This window comes from Xiphophorus hellerii, chromosome 21 (genome assembly GCF_003331165.1).
Source record: "Xiphophorus hellerii strain 12219 chromosome 21, Xiphophorus_hellerii-4.1, whole genome shotgun sequence".
Classification (NCBI taxonomy): domain Eukaryota; kingdom Metazoa; phylum Chordata; class Actinopteri; order Cyprinodontiformes; family Poeciliidae; genus Xiphophorus; species Xiphophorus hellerii.
In genome coordinates, this window is record NC_045692.1 from 25,852,152 (window position 1) to 25,867,346 (window position 15,195).

Here is a 15,195-nt window from a genome sequence, read left to right on the forward strand (position 1 = left end):
AGAAGCAGCAGGTTGGTCTTTGGGTCGGACTCTCATCAGAATCAGACATCTGGATCCCAGAGACTCGGCTTTGTCCTGATCATCCTTCACGCTGCACTGCAGTCTGTGTGGAGAAACCAGTCAGCTGCAGGCTGAGCTGTTCTGTAAGGAACAAAGTTTAACTAATTGATTTCAGCAGGAAACCTGAATCTGATGAAACCGTCTCAGGTGTTCAGAGGATCCTGCTTCGTTCTGCTTTCCTGGTACAGACATCGATGCATCCAGCTGACATTCATCCTCTGAGCTGATCTCAGTCTGAACCTAGAGCTTCATGATAACATCGGATCTGCAGGACGATAAGAAAACAGCTTCAACACGAGGAACTCGGCCGTTTCTGTAAATGTCCAGAACTTTCTAACATCTATAATGACAATCATCTCAGCAGAAGGAACCGGTTCTCACGTTCAATGAGTTCTTCTGAGAAAACGTTTCTCTTTTCAATAAACCCGAGTACTGCAACAGATTCAACACAGAAATATTCAGAATGATTAAAAGACTTAAATAGTAAAAATTAAAGTTATTTACAGAATGTGAACAGAACAAGTTTCTGTTCAGCAGGAACCATTAAACTATTGAATGGTCAAAGTGAAGACAGACAGCAGGAAGTTGTAAAGTTGTGTGGTTCTGTTCTACAAACCAGTTCTGGTTCTGGTTCTGGTTCCCTTCACGGCCCACAGAGACAAAACCCAAATGAAACGAAGGTCCAGTCAAACCTTCACCAAGTCAGATTCTTATTGATCAGATGAAACTAAATGGAGCCTGAACTGAGTGAAGACTGACCTTCAGTCTGACCCTGACCTTCAGTCTGACCCTGACCTTCTGGATGTTTGAAATTTGATTTATTTCTCTCTTCTGTCCTTAAAAGCTGGAGTTTTGGGTCTTAAGTCAGGAATATTTCATGTTTTCTCCTCTAACTTGTGATTAATAGTTTGGTAACTAATCACTGTGAGAAATGATTCCAGTTTCAGTGAAGGAGAAAAAAAATCGCAGCTTTTTCTCTCCAACCAAACATCTTACTGACTCATAAACAACATGTGGATCAGACAATAAATCTCTCCATGTTCAGAAAGTTATAGTAACTTATAGTTATAGTAATATGTAAGCATATAAAACACATGATGCACAGATGAGAATCAGCTGCATTGGGAAATCAGATGTTCTGGGTGTAACCTGTGATCCGATCCAGCAGGAGGCAGCAGTGAGCCGCAGTTAGCTCTGCTGTTTCTTCAGAGGATGACAGAAAGATGATAAACATGATATGAAGAGATATGATTTAAATAAAGTCTCAGTGATAAGAGAAAGAACAGAGAACAAGAATAAAGTCAGAAATGATTCAGTGACGTTTCAAATACAAAAACAGAAATGAACAATAAAAAATAACCAGAAAAAAGACAAAAGTCTTTAAGGTAAATATATTTAAGGATCCGAATCTAAACTTCAGTCCTAAACTGTCAGAAAGTCTCAGAGCCGAGAAACAGAGAAACATTGAGGATCCAGACTAGACAAACTGATCTGAAGCAGAAATGAATCACCTGTAAAAATCCTGGAGAAGTTTGGAGATTTAGTCTACAGTCAATAAATGACTGAATATAAAGTTTGTCCACCAGAAATCAGGTCATCAGTGGAACCAAACATTTGTAACCAGGTGGGTGAAAAACGTTCCTGCAGAGACGTAAATAAACCCTTAATGTCAGGAAGTTTTTACACTGTAGCTTTAAGAGATTTATAAACTTCTGAATGACTTCCTGACTGAAGAGGAGCCGTGTTGGTACCGTGACCTTTAACCTCCAACGTTGCTGCTGGTTGTCTGCCATGCAGCACAGATGGAATCAGTTTCAGATAAACTGCAGCTGCTTCATGTTGCTTTCTTATCTTTGTTTCTGTCAAGTTTAGAGACCAAACAGGAGGAATAATAACTAAATTAATAACTAAATTAATAACTAAATTAATAACCAAAGCAATAAAATAACAGCAGGAACCAAAGGAGACGGTCAGGAAAGATCCAGGTTGGAAACACGAAGCAAAACGCCGAGCAGAGCAACAGGAGAGTCATTAGAGGAAGAAACAGCAGCAGAGAAACTAGAATGGAAAATCCTGAGATCAGCTACTAATAATGAACAAACTTTTATTTTTACATTATATCAGGATGTGTCTGCAGAAATGGGCCCCATACGAGCCGGATCTCATCTTCTCATGTTGGATTAACCCAGTTTGGTTCTGTCAGTAATCATCCAGGCGGCACTGGGCCGGGTTCTGGTCCTCCGTTTATTGGATCCGCCTGTTTCTTCCTTCAGTGTGATCATAATTAAAACTCACTGTAAACAGATCAATTGGGATCATTTTTCACAGCAGGATCAGACATTTTAGAAAATTCACAAGATGAGTTCAAGTGAAAGTTGGAATCGGCTCAATTAATCCAACAATAAAACTCAAACTGTTTGTGTTTATTTAGCTGCTGTTCTTCTCTGCTCCCTGTTTTCTTCTCTGCTCCCTGTTTTCTCTTCTGCTCCCTGTTTTCTTCTCTGCTCCCTGTTTTCATTTTATTAAAGAGTAAAACCTGTAAAATTCCCTGAAGGTTTAAAATGACTGAAGTTACTATAAAGTCACAGAAATGCTTATTTTCCTGCAGCTTCAGTTCGACGGTTAAACGATCAGCAGCAAACGTCTTAATGAAAAGCAGATTTTTCCCACAGTGGGAGAAACGTAAAACAAACCAGGAGGAAGGAAAGTTTTCTGACGGTTTGGGGGAAATTACTGTCAGAGTGCGATCAGGTTCTGAGAATGAGGAGTCCGGCGGACCGGGCCGGGTCGGTGCCGTCAGTCAGTGTGTGGCCTGGAGACGTCCTGAGATGAAACCTTAGACAGGTTTACTGTGAGCTCATCTGCTTCCTTCCTCACATCGCTCAGCTTCCCTGCTGCTCTTCATCAGCGCCTGGTTTCTCCTCCTCCTGCTCGTCTTCAACCCGATTTTCATTTGGTGGTAAAAACAGAAGAACGAACAAACGGACAGACGGACGGACGGCGTCTCAGAGAAACCAAATATCTGACTGACCCCACCTCCTACCAGTTACCCACAAATACTCATCAAATGGGAAGATGAAGAATAACTAGAAAGTTTGCATTTCATATGAAAGTGTGAATCCTGAACACTTTTGGTGAAAATGACAAAAGAGTTTAAAGCCGACAGCTGAAGACTTGCAGAAAGATAAGAAATAGTCCACGCAGTGTGAAAAACCAAAATTAGCTAAAAGCTACAACTAGCTAGATGCTAATGATAGCATTTAGTTAGATGCTAATGATAGCATTTAGCTAGCTTTAGCTAGATGCTAATGATAGCATTTAGCTAGCTTTAGCTAGATGCTAATGATAGCATTTAGCTAGATGCTAATGATAGCATTTAGCTAGTTTTAGCTAGATGCTAATGATAGCATTTAGCTAGCATGCTGGCTTACAGTAAAATATTCCATGCAATGTAAAAAACACCACAACAAAATAACTTCATGTAAAACCTAAAATCTGAAAACAGAAACGTTTCTCTATCGATTCTGATAAAAACGGAGAGAGAATGAAATATAAACCTTTTATGGTTCCTGAGATACCGACATTTGTTCAGTCAGGGGTCTCAAACTCCAGTCCTGGAGGCCCGCAGTCCTGCAACTTTTAGATGAGCCTCTGCTGCACCTGAAAAGAATAATGAGGTCATTAAGGTTCTGAGAACTGATCTACACAAGGAGGAGGTAATTAAGCCATTTCATTCCAGTGTTTTGTACCTGTGGCACATCTAAAAACTGTAGGTCTGCGGCCCTCGAGGCCTGGAGTTTGAGACCCCTGGTTTAGAGGCATCGTTTAGCAGTGACTATAAAAAATACGCTACATGCAGCACAAAAAAAGCAACATCAAAAACTCAAATTATTCCCAGGTGTTAAGCAGCATAAAAACTGTTAAACTGCCCAAATTCAAAATGGCCGCTGCCTCGTTTCCGCCATGACAGCCAGAAACTGGATGATTGGTGGCCATTAACTGTGAAACAAAAGAACATTTTAGGTTGTGATTCTCAATCCTGCCACAGGATGGAGCAGTTTCAATTCGGGACAAAAGATTTTTCATTTCTTTTGTGAACTATTGAGTTTTAATGAAGGATTTTTACAGAAGTAAAATGTTATAATGAGGCGTGAAGCATTTCCTCCAGGAGAAACCTGAGGTCTGCAGCAAAACGCAGCATTTTTAATGCTGCTGCAAAATGACGAAGACCTGAAATGACCAACGTCCAACAGAAAGTCTGGCACAAATTAAAACAATAAAACAAAAAACTGATCTGGAGAAATCATCAGGAGGCAGAAAGATTAACTAAATTATTCTAGAAGGTTCAAAAATCAGAAACATTAACAAAAAGGTTCAGTTCGGTTCGGTTCGGTTCAGTTCGGTTCGGTTCAGTAAAGGTAAATTTAGTTCCACTCATTCAGTTCAGTTGAACGTTTTTCTCTTCCTGATATTCTCCTGTGGTTTTGCTGTCGTGTCTCTTCAGGTTTCCGGCTGTAAATCTTCAGCCTGTCAGACGCATCATCCGGATGACGTACGCTCCCTGAAGGCACCGATAATGGTTTGTGTGACATCAGCCTGCGATGAGCCAACAGCAACAGAAGATGTTTGTTCTGCTACGTTTCCATGTTTTCCTCTCCTGGTTTAGTGGAACAAACCGAATCAAGAGTTAAAGGTTGATGTAACAAAGCAGCAGAAACAGAACCGGAGAGATTACTCTCTCTCATCCCCGTCTCGTTTCTGCTCCGCCAGCAGATCCCGACATCACGGCCGTGTTCAGATGAAAGCTTTATTCCTCTCCAGGTCCAGTTTCCTTCCCCTGCAGCGGCTCTGAGAGCGTCGGCCGCGTCTCCCTTCCTCCTCCATCATTGTGATTCAGCGGAGCCTCCTCGCCTCGGCGATGGGATGTAAATCCGTCAGCTGGGACAGATTGAAGTGGAAGGTAATAATGCTGCGGGCCGCACAGCTGGCCTCACATTTACACAAGAGTTCAGGTTTGTGTGGGAGATTTTAATATTCATGCAGCTTCACAGCCTCATTTTATGAAACCTTTTCATCGTCACGTGTAAAAATCCAACATGTGGGAAAGTGAGACCTGCAGAGTTTCTGCTTCCTTTATGCTTCGTTTAAATGATTCAGGATTTAATGCCGTTTATTTACTGGTCCAGTTTTGATCTGATCTGTAAACAACCAGCCTGACTGGGATTTCCCCGTCCAGCTCAGGTCCAGTTTAGTTTGTTTATTTGGAACATAATTACATGAAAACACGGTGATGACCGGGTCAGGCCCGCTCCGCAGCTTCATGGTTTCTGCTTCATAAACTAAAGATGATCAGCGATGATCTTCATTTCATCATCTAACGACGACCAGCAGCCGACCAGACCAGAACTGGACCTGAGGTCATGGAGGTCAGAGACGGAGGGAGCAGAGATTCACGGTGAGCTGCTGCAGGTCAGAGGTCAGAGGTCAGACGCTCGTCTCCCTGCAGGTGCAGCCCCAGCTGCCCCATCTGCCCCGTCAGCCTGATTCAGTGCTCTCCGTCAGCAGCTGCTCCTTCTGAAGTGGTTCTGCTGGTTCTGTGACGTCATGGAGCTGCGGTCCGGTTCTGACGCAGCATCAAAGTTGGACCTGTGAGCCAGAGAGCATCAGAGTCTGAGCCGCCGCTGCTTCCTGTTGATTCTGGCTCAGAAACTTTCCCAGATTTAACTGGTTCTGGTCCGTGGTCCAAACAGCTGCAGCAGCAAATTAAACACGAATCCTCAGAAACATTCTGTTGTTATTTTGTAATGGATCCATTTGAATCATGGTTCTGATTCACAGTTCTGCAGGTGAACCCGAAACTCAACACGTTCTGAACGGATCATTGGATCTTTAAACAGTTCTTGTAACATCTTGTATTTCATTTTGTGTTAATGTTTCTCATCTTAACCCTTAAAATGATCAAATGGACCAGAATGTTCCGGTCACCTTCCTGTAACCCGACCCGAGTTCCTGGCAGGTTGATGATTAATCTCTTAATTTGGCCAGATTAGGGTGACAGAAGGAAACTCTCCAAACTAAAAGATAAATCATCAGAATCCCAGAGAAACGTCGATTCCTGCACCGATTCTTCAACTTTCATTGACTGAGAGACATAAAATATAAATGTCAACATACTATTTATTATTATTGTCCATATTTTTGGTTGTTTCATTATTTATTTGAATCTAAACCAGGGGTGTCCAAACTTTTTGCAAAGCGGGCCAGATTTGATAAAGTGAAGATGCCCGGGGGCCAATAGTTTGTTCGGACATTTTTTAACTACAAAAGTTTCATGCAAATACACACCGTTATAAAACAATTTTCATTGTCACAATTATCTCAATTTTTCAAATGACAAAATAACCAAATAATAATAATAAGGCAGATGAGAACAACTCTAAAAACCCAAATTCTGCCTTTCATTCATATCTGGAGAGTCAGATAACATTGAACAAACTGTATGAAATACCTTAAATTTACATGAGTTTAAAAATATCTTTGCCTCAAGAACATTTTAAACAGGAGTTATAAGTAATGCAAAGTTGTCTGTTATTATTAAATCTTAAAACAAGTGAATTTTGCTCTTGTCATTTACAATATCTTTGAGAAAGTAATAGTTTGTGTCACATCTACAGGTTCATAACATCAACAGTAATAACCAAATCTCACTCAAGAGTTTAATAAAAATAAGTGCCATAAATCCAGGTGCATAAATGTTCTTTTGGCTCTTCACTGTTGATAGTGACAGATGTTACCGTTCAAAATACTCAGTTTCATGTCCTCAACTCTCAGTGCCACACTGTTACTGCCAGGCAAACATTTGCAAATTCTTGCTTCTTCTCAGGGCAAATGTTCTCCACCATTTTCATAACACAGTCTTTGATAAATGTACCTTCAGTAAAAGGTTTGCCATGTTTAGCTATTAACATTAACTTCGTAGCTTGCTTTGGTGGTATTTTCTTTTGACTCAGGCCCGCGTGAAGAATCGCTGTTGTGATGCCAGTGCAGCTTGGAGCTGCTTCACTTTTTCAGCACGGTCACTCCCTGTTAGCTTGTTGTATGTGTTAGCATGTTTAGTCTGGTAGTGTCTCTTTACGTTGAAATCCTTAAACAAGGCGACCGTCTCATTACAAATTAGACAAGCCTTGATTTTCAGTGAAAATCAAGGCAATTGAAAATCAATTGTCAAGAGAGCCGCCGCTCTCTTGAAAGCGGCGGCCCTCACTGTCAACTTGTTTTCTTTGCAGTGGCAGAAATGAGTGGAGAGGGGTTCGCTGCACGAAGGCAGACTGATAGTATTAAAGTGGTGCTGCCACCATTTGGTGAAAGGAGGAATTACAGTTTCAAGTTTTATGATTTATTTATTCTGTTTCACAGTGCAGGCGGGCCATAAATAATACATTATAAGACCGAAGCTGCGGGCCGTATGAAATCTGACCGCGGGCCGTGATTGGCCCTCGGGCCGGACTTTGGACATGCCTGATCTAAACCAACCAGGGAAAAACTGTTAAATAAATTGGCTCCAGTGTTTATGGAGGAGCAGGAAGTTCATGTCTGACTGGTTTCCCTGCAGATGATTGGTCGCTGCTCGTATCGCATCATTCATCATATCGCATCATTCATCGTATCGCATCATTCATCATATCGCATCATTCATCGTATCGCATCATTCCTCGTATCGCATCATTCCTCGTATCGCATCATTCATCATATCGCATCATTCATCATATCGCATCATTCCTCGTATCGCATCATTCATCATATCGTATCATTCATCGTATCGCATCATTCATCGTATCGTATCATTCATCGTATCGCATCATTCATCATATCGTATCATTCATCGTATCGTATCATTCATCGTATCGTATCATTCATCGTATCGCATCATTCATCATATCGTATCATTCATCGTATCGCATCATTCATCGTATCGCATCATTCATCATATCGTATCATTCATCGTATCGCATCATTCATCGTATCGCATCATTCATTGTATCGCATCATTCCTCGTATCGCATCATTCCTCGTATCGTATCATTCATCGTATCGCGCCATTCATCATATCGTATCATTCATCGTATCGCATCATTCATCGTATCGTCTCTCGTCGTTTCGCTCATCAGGCTCAGGCTTCGCTGAAACTCAAAGGTTAAAACGGCGTCAGGCTGAACTTCCTGCAGAGCTTCAGTTTCAACTTCTGGTTTGAATTTCTTTGTCTTTATTTGCTGAAAGGTTTTATGGAGCTGCAGCTTTAATCCCAGTAAGTTCCTCCTGAACTCCTTCTGCCCAGTTAGAGTCCTGCTGGTCCCAGTTTGCTTCCTGTCCGGCGGTGCTGCAGCGTACCTGAGTGAACCTGCAGAGGTGACCCCTCCCCGCGCCGCCTCCGCCGGGTCGCCGTGGGAACGTTTGAAGTGTCTGTAGTTTTCATTTCGTGTCTCTTTTGGTCGACCTGACGTTTACATCCAACGCTGCATGTGACCTGCATACCGAACGCAGTGGAGGGGAGGAGACGAAGAGACGGACAGGAAGGTGCTGCAGATGAAGGTTTGAAGCTTCAGCTCTCAAATGAAATGAAGTGAAATCAGTTAGAAGGAAAAAATGCTGCAGATCAGCTGAATCCATCATCTTCCACATTTAAGATGCTGCATAAATAATTAGAGATTTCCAGGAACTGAAGCTTTGAATGTTTCTCCACACATCATGTTTTTCCCTAAACTTGTATCACCAAGCAGCAGCCAGAGCAGCTTCCTCATCCTCATCCTCATCCTCAGATTGTGTTTGGTTGAACTGTGGAACGCCACAAAGCTGCTTCCTGACAGGAAGTAGACGGTTTGGACCGAGGCGATACAAGAACTCTGAAAACTGCAAGTCCAAAACCTGAAGGTCACATGGAGCGCCGGGAAAACTGATGAGATTTCATTTTAGAGATTTTTGTCATCATTGTAGCTCCTTATGTAGCACAGACCATCAGCAGCCTGTAATCTGTTAGCATCGGCTAACATTAAACACCTTCAGTTAAACTGCAGTTTGTTTGTTGGTTTGATCTCTGAATCACTGAAGTGACAATAAATCCTGTTTCTGCTTTTGGGTCTTTATTTCTGTTTTATGGACATTTTGTGTCTCTGACTAAAAACTGTTTTTATTCTGTTATTTTGTTTCTCTTTCTGTGGGAATAATAAACGTCTTTTCTTCTTCATGATTCTTTCTCTCTTTCTCTCTGAAGCTTCACAGATCCAACGAACCAGGAGAGACGAACATGACATCAGTTTACTGGGTTTTCCAGCTGACTAATCAGAGCTGGGTTGGAGGTGTGTGTGGTGTGTGTGTGTGGTGTGTGTGTGTGGTGGGTGTGTGTGTGTGTGTTCTCCAGGTGTTGGAAAAAACTCACACATTTGTGTTTTCTCCTGAATGATGACATCATCATTTCATCTTTTATTCTGCCAGGTTTTCATCCTGAACAGAAAATTTACAGTTTTCTGTGGGTCACAGAACCAGAACCCAGAGTCCGGTACCGGCCTGATGTTCATCTGGAAGATGCCAGGATGAGCCGTTGTGTTACTGACTGGAGGTTGTTTTATGTGTGTGGGTGTGTGTGTGTGGTCCGGTTCTAATCCAATGGATTCTTTAAAGGTTGGTGTTCAGTGTTTGTTACCAACATTAAGATGTTTTTATCTTTTCCTCATAAAGATAAAAACTTGAACTGATGTCAGATTCTGTCAAAGGAAACGAAGTTTGATCTGCTGAGTCACAAAGGAAAGAGACTAAAGAGACGCCTGGTTGGTTCAGACTGATGTAAGTCCAGGTGTCGGTGTGTGTGTGTGTCAGCGTGTGTGTGTGTGTGTGTGTGTGTTAGTACTATTAATTAAACCTGATAATTAATGTGAACTGATGATGTTTGACGTGTTAAAACGAGACGTAAGCTGACTCAGCAGAATGAAGACATGTTGGAATAATGATCAGAACCGTTTCAGAACCAGGAGTTTTATGTTGGTTCTGTTTGGATTAATTGCCAGAATCTTGTCAGAACCAACCTGGTGTTTTAAACCTGCTGGCAGATTTAAGTTTCTGTCTCTTTGTCACATTTTAGGTATTAAAGTTTTGAAATGGAAAATATTTATATTTTTCTGGGTTTAAATATTTGTGCATCAGTGGTAAACATGTGATTATATGCGGTTCTGAAGCGAATCTAGCGGGAACATGTAACATATAATGAAAGCCTGCCTCTCGGCCGTCCCGGCGCTGGACCAACCGGGTCGGGTCATTTCGCAGCGACGGCCCAGACGGCTTACATAAAGCAGACGTTTGTTTGTGCGTTTCTCTGGAACCCGATTCTCTGCTGTCGCCTCTAATTGCTGCTCTGCACAAACACTTTTTCTGGTTCTGACCAGTGTTTGCTTCTTCTGTTTAATTTATCCTCCTATTTATACTCACAGCACTTTACAAATGCAAACATGTCGGGTCCAGACTGACACACAGAAAGTGAATTTTCTCCTCCTCGGTGTTTTCAGCAGATGAATGTTTCATCCTGCGCTGTGATACCAGATGTTTATGTAACCTTATTTATTTTTGATGATCTGTGATCAGACAGATCCTCCTCCAGCCTCACATCAGATCATGGGAGGAAAACAAAACATCTTTCGGTGCTTGGAGTCGATCCTTCCTGCTTCAATCAGGAGCTGCTGATCATCTTCAGCTTCCTGCTCCAGGTGTGACGTAACAACGCAAAGCAGTGACCTCAGCTGGTTGTCGCTCCACGGAAGGTCAAAGGTCGTCTCCAAACCACCATTTTCCAAGAGGAAAACATCTTTGGATCTTTAAAAGATTGGATGTCCAAACAGATTTAGCCCAAAGCAGAGTCTACAGGTCTCAGTTAGGGTCAAAGGTTAAAGGTCACCTCAGCCCAGGCAGAAGGAGAGCGCTTCATGAGGTCTGATGGAAAAAGGAACCTGAGGCCAGGAAAGCAGGTAAGGATCTGACCCAATCAGACAATGAGAGACAGAATAACTTCTCCTGTTTTAGTGAAAAGATGTGACAGAACTGGATCCAGTCCTCCAGGTTCTGGTCCAGTCCTCCAGGTTCTGGTCCAGTCCTCCAGGTTCTGGTCCAGTTCTGGTCCAGTTCATGCCTCTCGTCAGGACTCTGGGTTTGGTTTTGATCTTATATCTTAGTTCTCTTGGCCCTTCATGTCCTTCTGATTTTGTTATTTGAGGTATTCAGAGTTAAATGTCTTATTGCTTCTTTATCAGTGTTTCTAGTTCGGTTTATTATTTAGTTGCCTAAGGTTTTGTTCTTGTAAGTGTGAGTCTATGCTGAGCTTTTTTAGTCATTATAGTTTATTTTTATTCCTTATTTCAGCCTCTCTGCAGGTTTCTAGTCATGTTACCTTTGAGTTATTTCATCGCTGTAGGTTCAGTTATTCTTACCTTCCTTTAGTAATTCTAGTTATTTCTTTGTTTAGATCTTCTAGTTTCTCTAGCTCTACGTTCCTTAGTTCTTATTATTGTTAGATCTTCCTTCTTTCTGTTTAGGTTTGCTCATGTTCTCCCTCAGGTCTTTTTCTCTTGTAGTTTATCAGATTTTCTTTTCTTAGTGTTTCTTTAGTATTAGAAGTATTTCCAGCTCCTTGGTGTTTCCTCCATGTTTTCCCCAGTAGATCTCTGTAGCTTCTCCGCGCCTCTCAGCTACTTCCTGTGCCACCTGCTCACACCTGCAGTCATCTCCTCTAGCTGGGCCCATTGGTCCATTTACTGCCTCCCAGTACTTAAGCTCCTCTATCCCAGTCACAACTCGCCAGTCCGTCTTGGTACCTTGCTCACCATGTTGCTAGTCACTACCTGCGATTGGACACAGCAGGTCCGATTGGACCTGCTGCGATTGGGTCCACTCCTACACACATCATGACACCTCCTCCTCCTCCTGCTGTGTTCTGCTGATTACCGTGACGACGGAGCCGGAACCGGAACCAAGCCGGATTCTGCTGCTGGTCCAACAGATTTCTGTTTTCATCCAAGCCACGGTCTAGACGCTTTCAGAGAAAGAATCTGAGCTTCCTCTGAAAGGTCACGGGGTCAAAGGGTCATATTAGTTAATGATGAACCAACAGTAGGAGAAACTCTTCACCACCTTCAGTCACATCCTGAACATCATCACAGGTCTGGGACGTCGCCATGACTCCCAAACGCCCTTTGACCTGAACCTGGAAGGACGGAGCGATAAAATCAAACATTTAATTCCAGGAGAGTTCAAGGCCATCTGTATTTCCGCCAACAGAAATATTACTAGATGAGGTCCACAGAGCTTCCTGTCCCATTCAGTTCTGGTTCTGTACTGACCCAAACGTTCCTCTGTTCCAGTTTCAGCCAGTCCTCCCAGTTTCCCAGAGATCATCAAACTGCTGTGATAACTCATGAGTCAGATGAATGCTTCAGCATAAATCATTTTACTTTTTAAAACTTTCTAACAGGATCTGTTTCTCAGACTCTGACTAACGCAGAGTCAGCTTCCCAAAGCTGAACTTCTCCAGGTTTATTTCCCAGAAAGTGAGAGTTGTTGTCCTTCAGTGGACGGCGTCCCGACCTGGACGTCTCGTCATCAGGCTGTCCCACTCAAACACACGGCTCAGTCAGAAAACCACACAGCTTCCTGTTGCTCTCTCTCGCTCTGCTGCAGGAGAAACCCAGACTGACTTCCTGCAGCTGGAAGCGGCTTGCAGAGGTTCTGCTGACGGCACCGAGCAGCAGAACCTGGGAGCTGTAAATAAAGGTTTGGGATAAACAGGACAGATTTATATTTGATGGTTTCGGCTCGGCGGACGCTCCGGCCTCAGATCTCCAGGTGAAAACATTTAGGAAAGTATGTGGACCCACCCTGAGCCGGCCTGCATGGCTGGAGGATTACGGAGCCGACAGCAGATCTTTGGACCCGGTTCTGCAGTCAAATCAGGTCAGGACCGTCTCAGACGTTATCCTGCTTCGATGCAGCCGGATCGGACCGCCGTCGTCCCGGTACCGACGGGACGGTTCATCCATCCGAGTCCGAAAAGAAACACCTGATTTATTTTTACGGTGTAAAACAGAAAGTTCAAATGAAAACACCGAGGTGAGGAAGATCACAGCTGGATCGCCTCAGGAAGAACTGCTGGTTCTGGTTCTGGTTCTGGAACATTTGTCTACAGAAACAATCATCAGAAATCAAATTAAACTTTCCTCTGTAAGAAAAGTTTTTCTCTGAATCCATCAGATTCTGACTTTATGAACCAAACGCCACAAATTTATGCTTCAGTTTCACTTAATTTAAACTAATCATGAAAAAAATCATCTTTTTATGTTGGCAGGAAACTGAAACAAGACAGAATGAAATAAAACAGAGTCTCTACGAAACGATGTTCTGGAAGGTTCTGGTTCAGTCGGTAAAAGTATCAGAACTTCACAGATGATCCGATGGTTTCAATCCCACTGCAGCAGATCCATCAGAACAGAAAACCTGAAACACAGAAAGCTCAGCAGAAACTTCATCAAATTAAACGTTTAATTCAGAATCAGAAACGTAAAGATTTAAGCTTTGGATCCTCATCTCTCAGTAGTAAAGTTTTAGTTTCTGCTCCTTTGTTCCAGCGGTGAAACGTGGATCCTACAGACTTCACTGCCACGTTCAGGAGTCCTTGAGCAGTTTTACCCTCATCTACCAAATTATCTGGAGACTTCAGCCTGGAAACAAGACAGGAAGTAGAAGAAGATGAAGCGTGTTTGATCCGGCGTCCTCTCTGTGAGGACGCCGAGTTTGAGAGGACGCCGAGTCCTTCAGAGGACTTTCAGAGTTCTGACTCCGCTTGGCGGCTCAGGTGAGATTCAGGTTCAGCTCCAGGTCCCTTTAACACACCGTGTGTGTGTGTGTGTGTGTGTGTGTGTGTGTGTGGGTGTGTGTGTGTGTGTGTGTGTTACATAAAGCACTCAGAGCTCTTCAGAGACAGAAGAGGCGACACATTCACACACAAACACACACTCTGGGGGGAGATGATGCACAAAGAGAGTTAAAGAGAGAAAACAGACGACAGAAGTTCAAAAAGCTGAGCAGATCAGAAGAATCCAGTTCGCCGCTTCCTTCGTCATCCTGCGTAGAACGACAGGAGTGAGGGATGAGACCCGCTAACGAGGGAGAGAAGAAGAGAGAGAAGAGAGGGAGAGAAGAGAGGGAGAGGGAGAAGAGAGGGAGAGATGAAGTCAAGGATGGGAAAGAGATGGGAAAACAGAGAGCAGGTAGACAGAGGATAACCTGGAGGAAACAGGAAGCAGAGAGGAAAGAGTTAGAGCTGATGATGATGCTGAGGATGAGGATGATGATGCTGAGGATGAGGATGATGATGATGACAGGTGAAGGCCCCAGGTAGGTGCAGTTTTCCTCCATCGGTCTTTGCTCCGTCTGATGGAGGAAAACTCGACCGCCTCTCTTCCTCTGCTGCTCCTTTTCAGATAAAATGAACCCATCCGGATCAGAACCGGCTTCCTCAGAAAACTGAAACCCACTGAGAGGAAACGGAACCAGCCAACACTGTAACCGGACCTGGAACCAGAACCTTGTGGCTGTTTGTATTGAAGCAGTTTTCTGTCAGGACCAGAGTGCGGCTGGACGTTTGGATCGGACCGGCCCGGCCCGGCTCTGTGTCCTCTCTCTTTAGGACCGGTTCAGCTCTGTGTCCTCTCTCTGTAGGACCGGCCCGGCTGGACGTTCGGCCCGACCCGGCTGTGAAACCACACGGTTCTGCTCCTGGTTTCCTCTCCCGGTGCGTTTCCTGGTCCGGTTTGGTCCAAACTCACTCTGTGGTTCTCTGGTTCTCCAGAACCGCGTCGGTGAAGCAGAGAAAACAATCCTCACTTATCGACCTCAGCAACATTTTACCTGAGAATCAGGGAAAAGTGTTGCGGGTTCGAGTCCCAGCCTGGTGACCTTTGACACGTCTGACCTCTGTCACATAAAGGAAACTAGAGCCAATAAAACCTATCAAAATAAAAGACACCAGCCCGCTGCAGGTCAGTTATCATGGTTCTGGAAACAGCAGTTGTACCGACGCCGTGTTTTAACTCCGCCGTGCGG

At 43.5% G+C, this 15,195-nt stretch overlaps 1 long non-coding RNA gene across 1 annotated transcript; it reads left to right on the forward strand.

The window, feature by feature from the left end:
- The first annotated feature begins 7,968 nt into the window (after nt 1–7,968).
- LOC116711934 (uncharacterized) lies at nt 7,969–13,343 on the forward strand. Its single transcript, XR_004337363.1, has 2 exons — nt 7,969–9,413; nt 9,550–13,343. It is a non-coding gene; the product is annotated as an uncharacterized LOC116711934 (long non-coding RNA).
- Nucleotides 13,344–15,195: the final 1,852 nt, after the last annotated feature.